General features: G+C 34.2%; 1 protein-coding gene and 1 long non-coding RNA gene across 9 annotated transcripts in view; one reads left to right on the top strand and one right to left on the bottom strand.

Moving 5' to 3' along the window:
* Nucleotides 1–15,098, bottom strand: part of FAM214A (family with sequence similarity 214 member A) — a 101,446-nt gene that overhangs the window by 32,284 nt on the left and 54,064 nt on the right. The gene's annotated exons all lie outside the window — the stretch shown is intronic.
* Nucleotides 2,405–11,850, top strand: LOC116664100. The gene is made up of 3 exons (XR_004320440.1): nucleotides 2,405–3,077; nucleotides 10,424–10,439; nucleotides 11,841–11,850. It is a non-coding gene; the product is annotated as an uncharacterized LOC116664100 (long non-coding RNA).

Raw genomic sequence — 15,098 nt, 5'->3', positions numbered from 1 at the left:
CTTAAAGGGCATGTGTTTTCATTAATCTCTGAAGAAACTGGACTTCAGAGAACTAAAGTGACAGCTCAGACACACACAGCACCATAATGGTAAAGTGAGGCCTTAAACCAAGATCTTCAGTGTATGTAAAATGTTAAAAATTTGAGGACTTATTTCCAAGTCTCATCCAGTGTGCCTACCTAACCTCTACTCCCCAGTGAGGCCAAATTCAGTTCTGGCTCAGGGAAGAACCATGGATGGAGACTCAGCTTCAGATATTTGTTGGCTTAAGATTAAGGCCATTCTTACTGCTCATTTTGTAGCAGTTACCCAGACTCTGAACATTGATTCTGGTCCTTTCTGTAAAACATCTTGATGCCTAATTTCCAATCTCTGTTCTCCTGTAAATTCTAACTGGACTTTCCAATTTACATGGCTACTATTCTGCAATCCTGCCAGAATTTTCTTTGTTTCTCTGCCCACGCAACCATTCTGAATTCTCTTTTGCCACTGAGACATAATGTGCTTATCTACCTCAAGACTGTTTCCTTGATCTATTATATTTGACAGGGATTTGACAGGGATTCCTATATGCCATGGCTACCCAAACTAAACTTGCTACTTTGAAAGTTGCAAAAAGAAGAATTGTGAAGGAGATGGAAAACACCAAACAGGGAAGGGAAGCAGGGGTTGAAAGGTTTAACTAAGGAGTACAATGTTACAAACTGCATACTTTCCAATGGAGAAGTTGAAAATCTGCCAATCTTTTTCTGGTCCCTGATTTCAATTAAATTTCAAGTCCAGTGGGAATTAGATGCAGAGGGAAATCCTCTCATAAACTTCTGTGTCCCCACTGCAATTGTTACTCTACTCTAATGGCTGTTTGTCTCTAATTAGACTATAAACTCTTGGCATGCAGGAGCCAGGTCTGACACATTCATCATTCTATTACCAGTGCCTACAACTGTGCCTGGCACATAGGAGATGCTCAATGAAAACATAAGCAAAATCAAACAGTGGTTAAGTGACGTTATTTAGCTAATTAATAAGATTTGGCAGTTGTAGATCAACTTGAGATCTATGTTAAATTATGACCAATGCTGAAGAATTCAGATATTGTAGGGCAGGTGGGCTCAGATTATTAGCCCTATAACAAATGGCATAGTAACTTTTATTTTACTATGTTTTTTTAAAAAAAGAATTTAACTTATTCACAGTGACACTTTCATAAAGAGTTGTTAACATATACACATACACACACCACTAAAATGATTATATGCATGTATGTTCCTGGGCATCAATCATCAGTATCTCAAGAGAATTTATTTCCTAAATTCCAACCTGATAGCCAGTTCTGCCAACTGATAATATATTCTCTAAAATGCTGAAAGCAGGTAATTTTGAGGGTCAGGTCTTGTAGGTATCTTCACACTAAATTTCACAGAAACCAAAGGGAAAGCTTTGGCTAATTAATCACTAATTCTCTATCGTTAATAATTAGCACAACTAGTATAACCAATGGAAATGAACAAAAGGAAGTCAGGCTTAGTGATTTGATAGGTAAGAATTAGGACTTTCAATTTCAAGAATCAAGATACTTTTCAATGCTGTAAAATGTTTCTTAAATTTTCCTAAAGCTGCTCATGTTTGTAGACATTCTATCAGGCTCAGAACTAGTGTTCTGTACTTTCTATATATATGCAAAAATTTAATGGGCAGAGGGATATAGCTCAGTGGTAGAGTACATGCTCAGCATGGACAGGGTCCTAGGTTCAATCCTCAGTACCTCCATCAAAACAAAATAAAAATAAAAAGGTAATGAGTGTGAGAAATATCAATATAAGATATTCATTCAATCATTCTTAGATATTTTTAATTAATAGTATTTTCTAAAGCACTTTGAACTTCTTGAAACAAGAATCTAAATAATGTTAAAAGCCAAACAGTTCTAGCTCTATGACTAAAAAAGAAGCTAAGAGAATTCTGCAAGTATGGATTGTACTCCTTTGATATGAGCTATGACAAGCCTATGTACTCAGAACTCAGGCCACGCTGAGTTTCTAGGTTCTCTAAGTTACTTACAGTCAAGTAATAAAACAAGTACTAACCCTTTCCCCACCTTTGCAAATACTGCATAATACAAAACAGCAATTACCTACCAGTTTGAATTTGTTTACCGTAACTATTAAATAAATTGCAGTAATGAAAAAACACAATGCTATGTAGTTTTTTAAAACACTATCATAAACTACAGTAAAAGTTTTAAAAAGGCATATAATTTATGTCATTTAAACTGCTCAAGTAATTATGTTACAGATTAAAAGCTTGCATGACAAAGAAATACGGCATTCATCATTAGTATTTACATATCTTCCATTAACATAATTGTAACTGGAAGAGCTACAAAGGCATCACACAAAAGAAACAACTCTTTATGGTAGTAAAACAATTGGTGGGGTCATTAAAAAAAAACCATCTATTTTATGCAATTACTTATTATTGAATTTTTCACCCAATCATTAACAAAGAGATATTTTCTGGGCACAAAAGAGTAAATAGAGTTCATTAGAAGCCAAGGAAGGTAAAGCTTATACTTCACACAGTTCTGCACGGCGACTCTCTTCCCAGAGGACAGTAACTGGCATCTCCTTTTCCTCCACAGGCTGCGTCCCCACACAAAGCCTCTAATACATAAGTGCCCTCCACATTCCTCTCCTGGCTCCCTACCAGTTCAACCACAGTCATTTGTGTGGAGATAAGGGTATTTTTAAAGAAAACAATCAGAAAGGAAGAAGGATATGTAAGTAAGAATTGTGATCAAAATTAAGAGAAAAAAAGGGAGGAAAAGGAACAGGGAAGAAACAAGATAGATTAAGAGAAAAGAACAAATGGGAAAATAAGGGGAGAAACATAAAAGGAGAAATAAATAGAATAACAGTAGAGTTTGAGTAAGCTGAAGAGAGAGGGGGAAAAGCTTTTCTTTCCTACTTGCTCCTTAGGCTCTTTTCCTAAACTCCCATCTTCCAAACATTGCAAGGTAGGCCTCCCTGTCTTCTCACACACGTTCTACAGCACCCCTATAAAAGAAGCCCCAAACTGTTCATCAGTTAGCCGCATATCCACTGATTAAAAACATTTTAAAGCAGAAAAGGCCAATTCAATCTGGATGTTAGTTCACGATCGTGTTCAAAAGGTACAGTGCTTCAATTTAGTGAGCATAAAATATGGACTGCAACCTAAGCAAAGAGCGCTCTCAAGTATTTCTCTGGCATCTAAGAGATTTACTGTTTGATAACCATATTGCTTATATTTCCTCTGTTAGTTTTAGATAAATGATCTTAAAGGTTAATTTTTCTAAGGGATACATAAGATGCCAAAATGATAACTCACTTTACACTTGAAATATTCAAATTTTATATTCTCCTATAGAACTGTGATGATTCTAAATTGTGATCTAACTGGGAGAAAAAAACTGGTTTTATGATCAAGTAGATGTACATTTAAATACTGAGTGACTAGGCAAGTTGAAATAATACTTCTCTGAGAAATTTCTGAGGGAAAAAAACAGATTCTACCCTTTGATTTGTGCATACCTTGCTATGGTAGGAATTATCAGATTAAATTTCAGTTACTTTTTAACCTTAAATAGCAAACCTTGTGTAGTCAACAAGTATTTAGTATATGTCTATGAATGACTGAAAAATTGTGCTGAACACTGGAATTTGACACAACATTGTAAAATGATTATAAATCAATAAAAAATGTTTAAAAAAAACCCCAAATATTTAAAAACCCACCACAAATTCACTGCTCTTTATGGTCAGAAGACATTCTTAGTGAAGTTTTCATACAAAGGAAAAGACTTATAAATAAATTAAGAATTTATTGATTTTCAAGGTGTATTGCTTTCCTAATGTATTTGATTCAAGGAATGCTATGAAGGATAAAATGCTCCTATCATCAGAAAAGAAACAAAGTTATACACAATATAACTAATGGCCAAAGAAAAGTAAAAATTAAAATTCATGTAAAGATTTGAAAATAAAATTGAACTTTAGTCACTATTTCGTAACTGCAGTAAGTAAAACATTCACTGTAGAAATCGATTTTACTGTGTTCACAAAGAAGGCAGTAAGATCCAGTGAGGACAGTCCTGGGCAAGTTCAGGCATGTCACTTAATTTCTTCATTTGTAAAATGGGAATAAGTGTTAGGCGAGAAAGAAACTGCTTCCCTTTACTTGGATTTGGTCTTTGTGCACAGGGAAAGCAGAACTTTACCACAACCCTTATCCTCCCACCAAGGGGTATACTGGACAGAAATGACTGATTTCTATATTCATCCATTTTATGAATTCTCCCACAAGGCAGGTGGGATGGCTAACATGACTGGTTTGATTTTGGTAGTCACTGGGCTATTTCCAGTCGAAATGGAATAACAGGGACATGATTTACCCACACACTTAAATCACAATAAAATACAAACAACTGTTTTCAGTCATTGGACAACAGACAGTGTTAGACACTGAGAGGGAAATAAACAGGTGAGCCCTACAACTGCCCAACCTTAATGCCTAGGTTAAGTTTCCAGGCTGAAGCACAGGGAAGAAAAAGCCAGACAGAGCCCGAATCAAGGACAAAAGAATTAGTGGAAAGGGAAGTTAGCTGGCTATAGTAACAGCGCAGGGTACCAGATGAGAGACGAGCACACAGAAAGAGAGCTCAGGAGAAATAGAGAAGAGTGAAAGAGAAAAACTGTCAACATGGAATTCCTGGAAAAACACCCCCAAAAATAAAAAACAAGGCAGAATGATTTTTTAGACACAGAAAAGCTGAAAAAAGTTTATCACCAACAGACTACACTACCAAAAATGTTAAAGGAAACCATGTCAGAAAGAAAATGGTATCATTTGAAAATCTGGATCTACAAAGAGAACTGGAAATCATAAAAACGTAGGTAAATAAAAAATAATTTATTATTGGTTTTTAAACCACTTTTAAATATAATTGATTATTTAAAGGAAACCTTGAAGTATTAGAAGGTAAACTGTGACAGGTTAAAGATGATTATTGCATACTTCAAAGTAACCAGTGAAAAAATAAACAGCCCTTCCCCTAGAAATCCAATTACAATTAGTAAGTTAACAAAGGAGAGAAAATGGAATTATATTAAAAAAAAAAAAAACTCAATTCAAAAGAAGACACAAAAAGGATAAAGGAACAAAGACCAGATGAGACAAATAAAAGCAAATAGTAAGATGACAGATTTAATCTCATCCATATCAACAATAACCTAAAATGTGAATGATCTAATTAAAAAGCAGAGATAATCAGATTGGTTAAAAAAGCAAGACACAATTGTATACTACCTATAAGAAATCCATTTTGAATATAAAGACACAAATAAGCTAAAAATTAGTGCTTAACACTAGCCAAAAGAAAGCTGGAGTGGCTGTAGGAATCAGATGAAATAGATTCCAGAGCAAATAACCTTGCAGGTGATAATGGTGGTCATTTCATAATGATAATGAGGCCAATCCATCAAGAGAGCATAACAGCCCTAAATGTTTATAAACCTAGTTAAACAGCTTCAACTAGAATAAGTAAAAACTCACAGAACTGTAAGGAAAAACAGACACCTCCACGATTATATTTGGAGATTTTAACAACCCCCTTTTCAATAATCAATAGAACAAGTAGAAAATCAGCAAGAACATAAAAAAAAAACTTTAACAGTACCATCAGCCTGACCTAATTGGTATTTACAGAACACTTCATGCAACAAAAGCAGAATACCCATCTTCACTAGGTACACAAAAAACATTAACCACATTTACCAAGACAGACCATATTCTGGGCCACAAAACAGGTCTCAATAAGTTTAAAAGGGTTTAAATCATTTAAAGTGTGTTCTCCAACCATAATGGAATTAAATTAGAAGTCAGTAAGAGAAAGATATCTGGAAAAAAATCTCTAAATATTTGGAAAGTAAAAAACTGGTGTGATTTTACTGGTTATTGGACCACCTCTTTATTCTTAAGTGAGGTTTCCAAGCTTATGACAGAATTGTGTCCCCTGAGATCTCCAAACTCATACGTTGAAGCCCTAACCTCCAATGTGACTATGTTATAAGATAGGGCTTTTAGAAGGTAATTATGATTAAATGAGAATGTTCAGCCTCTTTTGAAAAGAAATCCAATTTTGGAGAATGAAATCATTTATCTAACAAACTTCTTAATTGAAGGGGAAAAAAAGAGAGACACTGCTATAGCTGCAGGTGTTCATGTGAACTGCATTCATACTTCATGCTTATAGATTGTTAGTCAAACTATACATCGATCAAAGTAAAATATCTTCATCAAAGTGTGTGTTTAATAATGATTGGTTAAAGTCAATTTATATTGTAATAATAGGGTGAAATAAGACTAGATATTTATAGTTTCATGGTTAAGATCATGAATAACAGAAAACTGGAATCCTGGTTCTGCTGCTAATAACAGTATAGTCCAAGGGAACCTATTTAGTCTCTCTAACCTTTACATTCTTGGAAAATGGAGGTAATACCTATTTCATAGCATCATTGATTTCACGTTGTGTTAAACACAATGTCTAGCATACAGTAAGCACTATTATATAATGCATAGTTTTATTGTTCTTTAATAAGCCAAAGTATCTTGGTATAAACTTTTAATAGTTCTCAAATCTTGGGTTTTGAATCCTAGCCGCACATTGAACAAACAGAAGAGCTTTAAAAACAAAATATAAGCAAACAACAACAACAACAAAACCCAGAAACAAAACTCAGGGAACGGTGCAAGACTGGATTTTACATTCCTACATAATTCTAATGTGCAACAGGATTGAGAATCACTACTCTAGTTGGAAGCTTGAGGCTAAGCAATGGGACAAAATGAGGATATGAGGCAAGGTAAGCCATAAAGCAGTGGAGACATTAGAAAAGCAAGAGACCCACTTTAACGTATGTACACCGGAGCTGTGTTTTCAGTTATAACCGTGAATTTGCAAATGTTGATTCTTAACATGTAACTGAGGTAGAAGTGGTTCTGGGGATCTGACAATTCGCTCTCTCCAAATTTAATTCGTGATTTATTTGCAATGAAAATCTCAAAAAATAAGCACAAACTGATTCTAGATCATTATGGACAATAATAATCAAGGATTACCTTATCATTTTAGTGCTACATTCATATTTACAGTTTTGACTTACATTTACAGTTTTGCCATTGTTTAAATAATATGACTTTAATAGCACTGGGCTAATAAGAAGACAGGTGGACTTAACACAGATGATGCTTTTGTGTTGTGTGTAAAATGGTGGCCTTAGGGTATCAACAAAAGTTGACAGTGAGTTAAATGACAAGCAAATATCTAGCCACAATATTGTAGATATGCTCAACTCAAAAGGATTTGCCCCATAATACTAAGCATGAAAGTCAAATTCTGACCAATAATTTTGTAATACATTACAATGATTTAAGGGTTCCTGGTTCTACAGTTTTATTAGCATTAAGTTTTTAAAAATCATTTTGGTTTTATAATTGTATGAGGTCTATAAGAAAATTATACTGAGTTCATTTTTCTATATTGTAATTAAAAAAATAACATGTCAGCTGGTTCAAAAAAATTTTTTTTCCTTAAATAGCTGTGAGAGTCTTGGAATAAAGATTAAATGGATTCAAATCTGAGCTCCATTATATAATCAGGAGGCTTTCAACTTTTTATAAAATCTTTAAGATCTCTTTCTCTCTTTTAGATATTAACTTAAAGTTGGCAAAAGTCATACCGGCACACCTGTCAGAATGGCTATTATCAAAAAGACAACAAATAACAAGTGTTGGTGAGGATATGGAGAAAGGGGAACCCTGGGGCACTGCTGATGCGAATGTAAACTGGTGCAGTCACTTTAGAAAGAGTATGGAGATTCCTCAAAAGATTAAAAATAGAACTATCATATGATCAAGGAATTTTACTCCCAGGTATTTACCCAAAGAAAACAAAAACATTAATTAGAAGAGATACATGCACCTCTATGTTCATTGCAGCATTACTTTTAATAGCCAAGATACAGAAGCAACCTACGTGTCCACCAATATATGAATGGATAAAGAAAATGTGGTATATATACACAATGGAAAATGGAACATTACTCAGTCAAAAAAAAAAAAAGAATGAAATTCTGCCATTTGTGACAACACAGATGGACCTAGTAGGTATTATGCTTACTGAAGTAAGTCAGACAGAGAAAGATCAATGCTATATAATTTCACTTGTATGTGGAATCTAAAAAATAAAACAAACAAACATAACAAAACAGAAAGAGTCATACATACAGAGAACAAACAGGTGGCTGCAGAGTGAAAGGGGGTTAGGGGGAGAAAAGAAATAGGTGAGGGAGGCTAAAAGGTACAAACTTCCACTTGTAAAATAAATGAGTAATGGGCATGAAATGTACAGTGTTGGGAATATATTCAAAAACTATGTAATATCTCTGCATGGTGACATATCATCAGACTTACCATGGTGATTATTCTGAAACGTACAGAAATATCAGATCGCTATGCTGGTGCAACAGGAACTAACATAGTGTTGTATGTCAATTATACTACAAAAACTTAACTTATAGAAAAAGAGATCATTGCAGAGGAAGGGGGTAGGTAGAGGGGGAATTGGATGAAGGCAGTCAAAAGATACAAGCTTCCAGTTATAAGATAAGTAAGTACTAGGGATGTACTGTACAACATGATAAATATAATTAACACTGCTATATGTTATATATGAAAGCTGTTAAGAGAGTAAATCCTAAGAGTTCTCATCACAAAAAAAGGTTTTTTCCTCTGTTCTCTAATTTTGTATCTATATGAGATGATGGGTGTTTGTGTGATAATCATTTCATGATGTATGTAAGTCAAATCATTATGTTGTACACCTTAAACTTATACAGTGCTGTGCGTTAATTATATCTCAATAAAACTGGAGGGGAAAAAAGTCATACTTGGTCTTTCTAAATATACAACAGAGTTCCTAAAACCAAGCCAAGCTCCATTATTAAAGTGATTTTTTCCTCATCTGCATCTTAAGAGTTTCACCTCAATGTCAAATTTACAGATTTTTATGTTGTTGGCCTACTATTTTTAGAATCAATCATTTTTAATTGTATGAAAGTAAATACAGCACACTTTATATTATAATTTTTCTAAGTCAGAAGAACTTTCATGTAGCTTAACTCAATTATTTTCACAAATTCTCTCAGGTGAAAGATTAAAGAAATACCAAAAAAACAGTCTAGACAAGGTTATATAATCTTTCAAAAATGCACAGAAAATCTCTAGAATTGCTGTATCTTAGTCCTATTTCAGTACTTAGTTCCCTAGTCAACACTCTGCTGAGTCAAATGCAGGCCTCACTATCAATTCTGTTTTTCATTTTAACAATTTTTTTTGTTTGTTTTTAGTAATTGAAGTAGAGTTGGCCCAGAAGAGGTCTCTGTATTATTTTAAGGATTTAGAAATCAGTTTTTATTTTATTATAATTTGAAACCACTGAAAATATTTGTGTTTAAAAATAAAGAAATGTCTACTTTTCCACAATTTTACTTTTAATCAAAAATTTTAATTCATTATACTACCAAATGTGGTATTTAAACTTTTTGATATTTCTGATATTAACTAACAAGAAAAATTGCTAAAATATATCAAGGGAAAAAAAGTTGCAGAACACTGCATATAAAATGTATGTAACACTTGTATAGTTACACAACTGATATTAATTATTTACAGAAAAAACCCACACATATCAAACTGCTTGTTATAGTTAACTCTGGGGCTGGGGATAGGATTATGAAGAATTATCTACTTTCTATGCTTGTGGCTGTCCACTTGAACAAATAAAAATACAGGATGTCCAGTTGAATTGAATTTCAGTATAGAAAATATTTATACTGAAAAATTACTCATTTACTTGAAATTCAAATTTAACTAGACATCCTGTATTTTATGAGAAAGATGGCTGAGCAAGCCTATGTTATATATTGTCTAATGTCTGAATTTAGACATCTGTATCTTACATATAGGTTTGCTATGTTATATATGTCTCTACAAAAATAAAAACCTATGACATAAATAAGTGATTCATCTATTCTCTATAATAAACAAACTGAATAATCAAGACTTTTTTTAAAAAGTCAAAATGATACATTTCTACAATAAAAAACTATGCTAAAGTTAAAGAATTAAGTAGGTATCTGTGTGTCTCTTCAGAAGACGCTCACGAACACTGTTGCATGAAGAGATTAAGTTACGGACACTATATAGGGTATGATCCTATTTTTTTTAAAAAGAGTTTTAAGATACCTAATATTATGCATACTTATATAAGGACAGGAGAATGAATGGAGATACATGCACAAAACTGTTTATCCCTGGGAAGGTAAGCATAGGAAGAGGTAAGGACGAATCAGCAATTTTCCCTATTTGTTTATACACATTTTTGTTTGAAATTCACTTCATGTATTACTTCTATACTGAAATTTGTACCATGTACTACTTCTGTAATTTTTTAATCAAATTTTTTAAAACTGGGTTAGGGGAGAATCAAATAAAGACACATGCAAGGCACATGTGCCTTTAAAAGCTTTTAAAATCACAGATAAGAAACACCAAAAAAACTATAGAGGAGGATTACCAACTTTTTACTTTGCTAAGTATTTATTAAAAGACTACTGAAATAGAGAGCCCCTAAGATGACTAATTAGATATAAAACTTCAAGGCCTCTACCTTATATAAACTTTCCAAGACAGAACAGATTATTTAATAACAGTTTGAATATACATAGTAATTAAGAGAAAAACATTGTCTACCGTATGCCAATGGTTCTCAAATTTTAATTTGTCTAAGTATTAGGGTAGATAATGACCCCCCCAAAGATGTCCATGTCCCAATCTCTGGAACCTGTGTATATGTAACTTCACATTCAAAGGGAACTTGAAAGGTGTGGTTAAATTAATCTTGAAATGGAGGGAGGGTGTTCCCTAGATTATCCTGGTGGGCCCAACATAATCACAAGTCCTTATAAAGCAGGGGGTCTGAGGTGAGAGATGATGCTACACTGCTACCTCTGAAGACAGGTGACAGGGCCATGAGCCAAGGACTAAAGGAGGCCTCTAGAAAGCTGTGAAAGTCAAGGAGACATTTTCCCCTAGAGCCTCTTGAAGGATATGGAACACAGCCCTTGGACTCATTTTAAACTTCTGACCCCAGAACTGAGACCATAAATTTTTGTTGTTTTAAGCCATAAAGTTGCGGCAGTTTCTTACAGCAGCAATAGGGTCCTAATACAAGCACTATTTTAGGACTTGTAGAAAATGTATATTCCCAGGTCCTACTGCCAGAGATTCTGACTCAGGAGGTTTGCATGTTTAACAAGAAAGCTCCATGCCTCTGATGCAGGTGATGATGGAATATCCTAAAACCATTAAAATAAATGCATTTAGAAAAATGCATGAAAAATCCATTAAGTTGAACAGCAATACATATCATTTCATATTTGAATTTTTTCAATATTATATAAGCTTATATAAAGATGATCTGTATCAATGAGAATATACAAAATTAAAATAAGCTTTCTTAAAGCTCCTGGAAATTTTTTAATATTTCACTTCTTAAATAAAAGCAAAATTAGAAGAGAAAGAAGAAAGTACTGTCTATCTTTCACTTGGACCATCATTTCATAAAAGAAAAGGCATTCAATAACAAAAATTGACAGTCATGATCACAGAATAAGAAGTTTCTCTTGAGAAAGGCTGCCATCTTTGCCACGGGCAATGAAAAGCAGGTGCTAGACAAGCACAGGTCTGAGTACCAGCCTTTGGGAACCACTACACTACCCTGAAAACTATTTGACTTCAGGCCCTGTGTGAAGAGTAACCAAGAGACCAACTACAGTTCTCTGGGGGTCCCTCCCCTCTCTCCCCACTGCTCCCACCTCAATCAGCCTGAGAAATTTATCTATCATTTGATGGGGAGGGTAGAGACCATGTTCCACAAAAGTGGAAAATTGCCAATTCTAAAAAAGGGGGCAATGGGCCAGAAGTCAATGAGAATGATAGCTTGCCAAAAAGAAAATGAGATGATGTAATAGCACCAAGAATACCCACCGGTTCCTTCAGTGATTCAACCAGTTGAAGCAGGCAGACAATGCCACCCTTGTAACCATTTGTTTGTTTAAGTGGGTTCATTCATTAACCTCCGTGCAAATGTGGGGAGATCAATTATTTAGGATGGAAATTACAGTTTAATTGTAGATGGCTATTGTAAAGGTATTACCTTGCCATATAAGGTTGGTAAGAACAGAAACAATACTTTTTTCAAATTTTTTTTCCTCAAAGGCAGTTTCATATTGCTCTATTTCTCCTTTAAAATGGGTAACTCAGCCAAAGGCAGTATCCTTTGATAAAGATAATGATCAAGCAGTGGGATTTAATACTAATGTAATGCTTTTAATTAATGTTTTATTGGATGACTCTGTGGTCATTATCATCAACTTCAATCAGCCAAGTATAGAATAATTCCCAGAACCAGATTAAACTGGTTTTAGTTCAGCCAATATACACACAATTAGAACTATTGCCAATTGAGCATAGCTATTATGATCAAACATTTATTATTCCAAAATCATCTGTTTAGAAGATAAATTTGCCAATCTGCTTTAATTCTATATTTAACTTAGATCTTTTACCTAAATGCTGATAACTAAATAACAGATCTTAATGCCAACAACTACACTTGTAATAGATCTTGAAATTGAGAGATTTCTCAATAAAAAAGAAAATAAGTGGAAAAAATGTTACAGCAAATTGCAGAAAGTATGAAAAATGCTATACCAAGAAGCCAGAAGATCTGGATTCTTATTTAAACTTAGAATGAAGTAGCTCCAAGACTTTGGGGAATTAAACTCTGTGACCTTCAGCAAACTCATTTATAAAATGAAGGAATGTGAAACTAGATGGCCCCTTCCAATTTAAATAATATCTGAATCTACATGTGCCAGTTTTTGGAGTTATAAAATACTACCATCCCATTTATTGTCAGTACCACTTTGGCCACAAGCACAGACTGATCCTGGTACATCGAGCCTACCACAAACTAAAAATAATCATGGGGTGCTGGTCAGAGTACAAACTTACAGCTTGTCCCACTTACAGCTGTTTTCCTTTTTGTGACTCAAAATCTTAGAATTATCTATGCCTCCTCCCTTTCTCCTGTCTCCAATAAGCCCTCAGAAGTAAAGTCTGACTGCTTCTATTAATTTCCAATATCTGATCCCCAATATTTCCAGTTTGGCCAGAGCATTGAATCATAACAGAAGTGAACAAGAGATGAGATGAAAAAGGACCCTATCTACCTTTCTTTAAACCTCTTCTCTCATTACTACCCTTTATGCATTCAATGGTCTGGCCCACCTGACCTACTCATTCTCTCCCAGAGCCACCTCAAGACATCCCACCCCTCTGTATTCCACTGAATCACCAGAATTCCTCTTGTTTCCAGCACTCCCCTCCTGGCAAGCCTTATAGCCCCACCTCAGTTGTTTTAATCCTTCACTCCAAATATGCCAATATTCCTAAAGCCACACCATGGAAAATCTTTGTGGTAAGGAGATGATTAATCCTTTGTGATTAGGAGAGCACTCCAACCCTCGTAACGCTCTTACTGCTTTTCCATTCTGGATACCTCACTAATTTATCAATGATTCCCCAAAATTACGGCTAGTGACTCAAAAATCACTTCAAATAACTTTTTAAAAACTGATTTTTTAATGTTCAAATCTCACCCTTTATATAAGCCTTCTTTGGCAGAGTTTTAAAATTTTCTTCATAAAGAACTTTCTATTAGGTTCATTAAAAATTAATGTTTGTTGCTCTTGTGCATTAGTTTTTAAAATTACATTTTCTAATAATTTCTACTCATGAAATTAAAATTTTTATTTTACCACTTGATCAAAGTTCTACAGATTAAAAGAATAGGGTATGAAATAATATAACAATCTCTATTTCAGCTTAAACACACAATTCTTCATTAGGTCTTATTCCAGCTCGTCTGGTCCTCTTATACTCTTCCACAATGGTTTATTGTTTTCAGAAGACCTCATTGGATACGCCTTTCCTTCTAAAACTTAGCATATATAAAAATAAATCACTATTTGCCTCTCTTCTCTAACCCATTAAGCCCTGTGAGAACAAGGACCAACTCTCTTACAGTTGTCCAGCATAGCATGTAGCATGAACAAATCTCAAACACTTGTTGAAATAATGAATGGTTAATGTTCTACCATATTTTGTTTTCTTCCTATTTCAGCTTATTTCAGGTTAAAGTGATAAAAGCTTGCTGCTGCCCTTTCCAGATAACTATCATTTTATCCTTCTCTTGGATTTGATATTTTGCACTGAAATAGCTTTTGTGAGTTGTTTTTAACGCCCTTATCAATATAATTCTCTTAAATGGGACAAGGAAATATGTTTTTAAAATAATGGAATTGTATTAGGTAATCACCAAGACTCTAGCCCAGGGCAAAAAAAACTTACATTTTAAAAAATGAAAAAGAGAGAGAGAGAGCACTTTCTGAGTTCTAGTTTCCATATCAGTTATTGGAATTTCTAGGGATAACAGAGAATTCATCATAGCGACCTACTGACTACTTACATGATAAGTTGGAGGCAACTCAAGCTCTAGAAAGAAAACTAAATTTTATGTAATACAAAGATTGGCTAGAAGGTAAATGGAAAAAGACGTACCTTTATGTCAAACAAGGCAAATGAATTCCAGCTCTTCTCCAGAAGACAATGGGAGAATGAGCTGTTGTGCTGCCTTCAAGCAGAGGACAGTCTTAAGGAGTACATTCAGATAAGTCTATTTATGGTGCTGTTTGATACCAGGGAAGGTTAGGGTGCTGTGGGAATGCTTAAACATCAAAGAAAGCTCCCAGAGACTTGATATTTAAAATGAAAGAATTAGAACTAGTCAGTATGACTGAGGAAATGTACTGGTATCTTTGTTTTGCCTCCTTGAAGTGCAGGCTGCCAGAATTGTGCTTTTAGCCATGCAT

Source organism: Camelus ferus, chromosome 6 (genome assembly GCF_009834535.1).
Source record: "Camelus ferus isolate YT-003-E chromosome 6, BCGSAC_Cfer_1.0, whole genome shotgun sequence".
Taxonomy (NCBI): Eukaryota; Metazoa; Chordata; class Mammalia; order Artiodactyla; family Camelidae; genus Camelus; species Camelus ferus.
The sequence above is the reverse complement of the archived record's forward strand: the minus strand, read 5'-3'. Positions and strand labels throughout refer to the sequence as shown.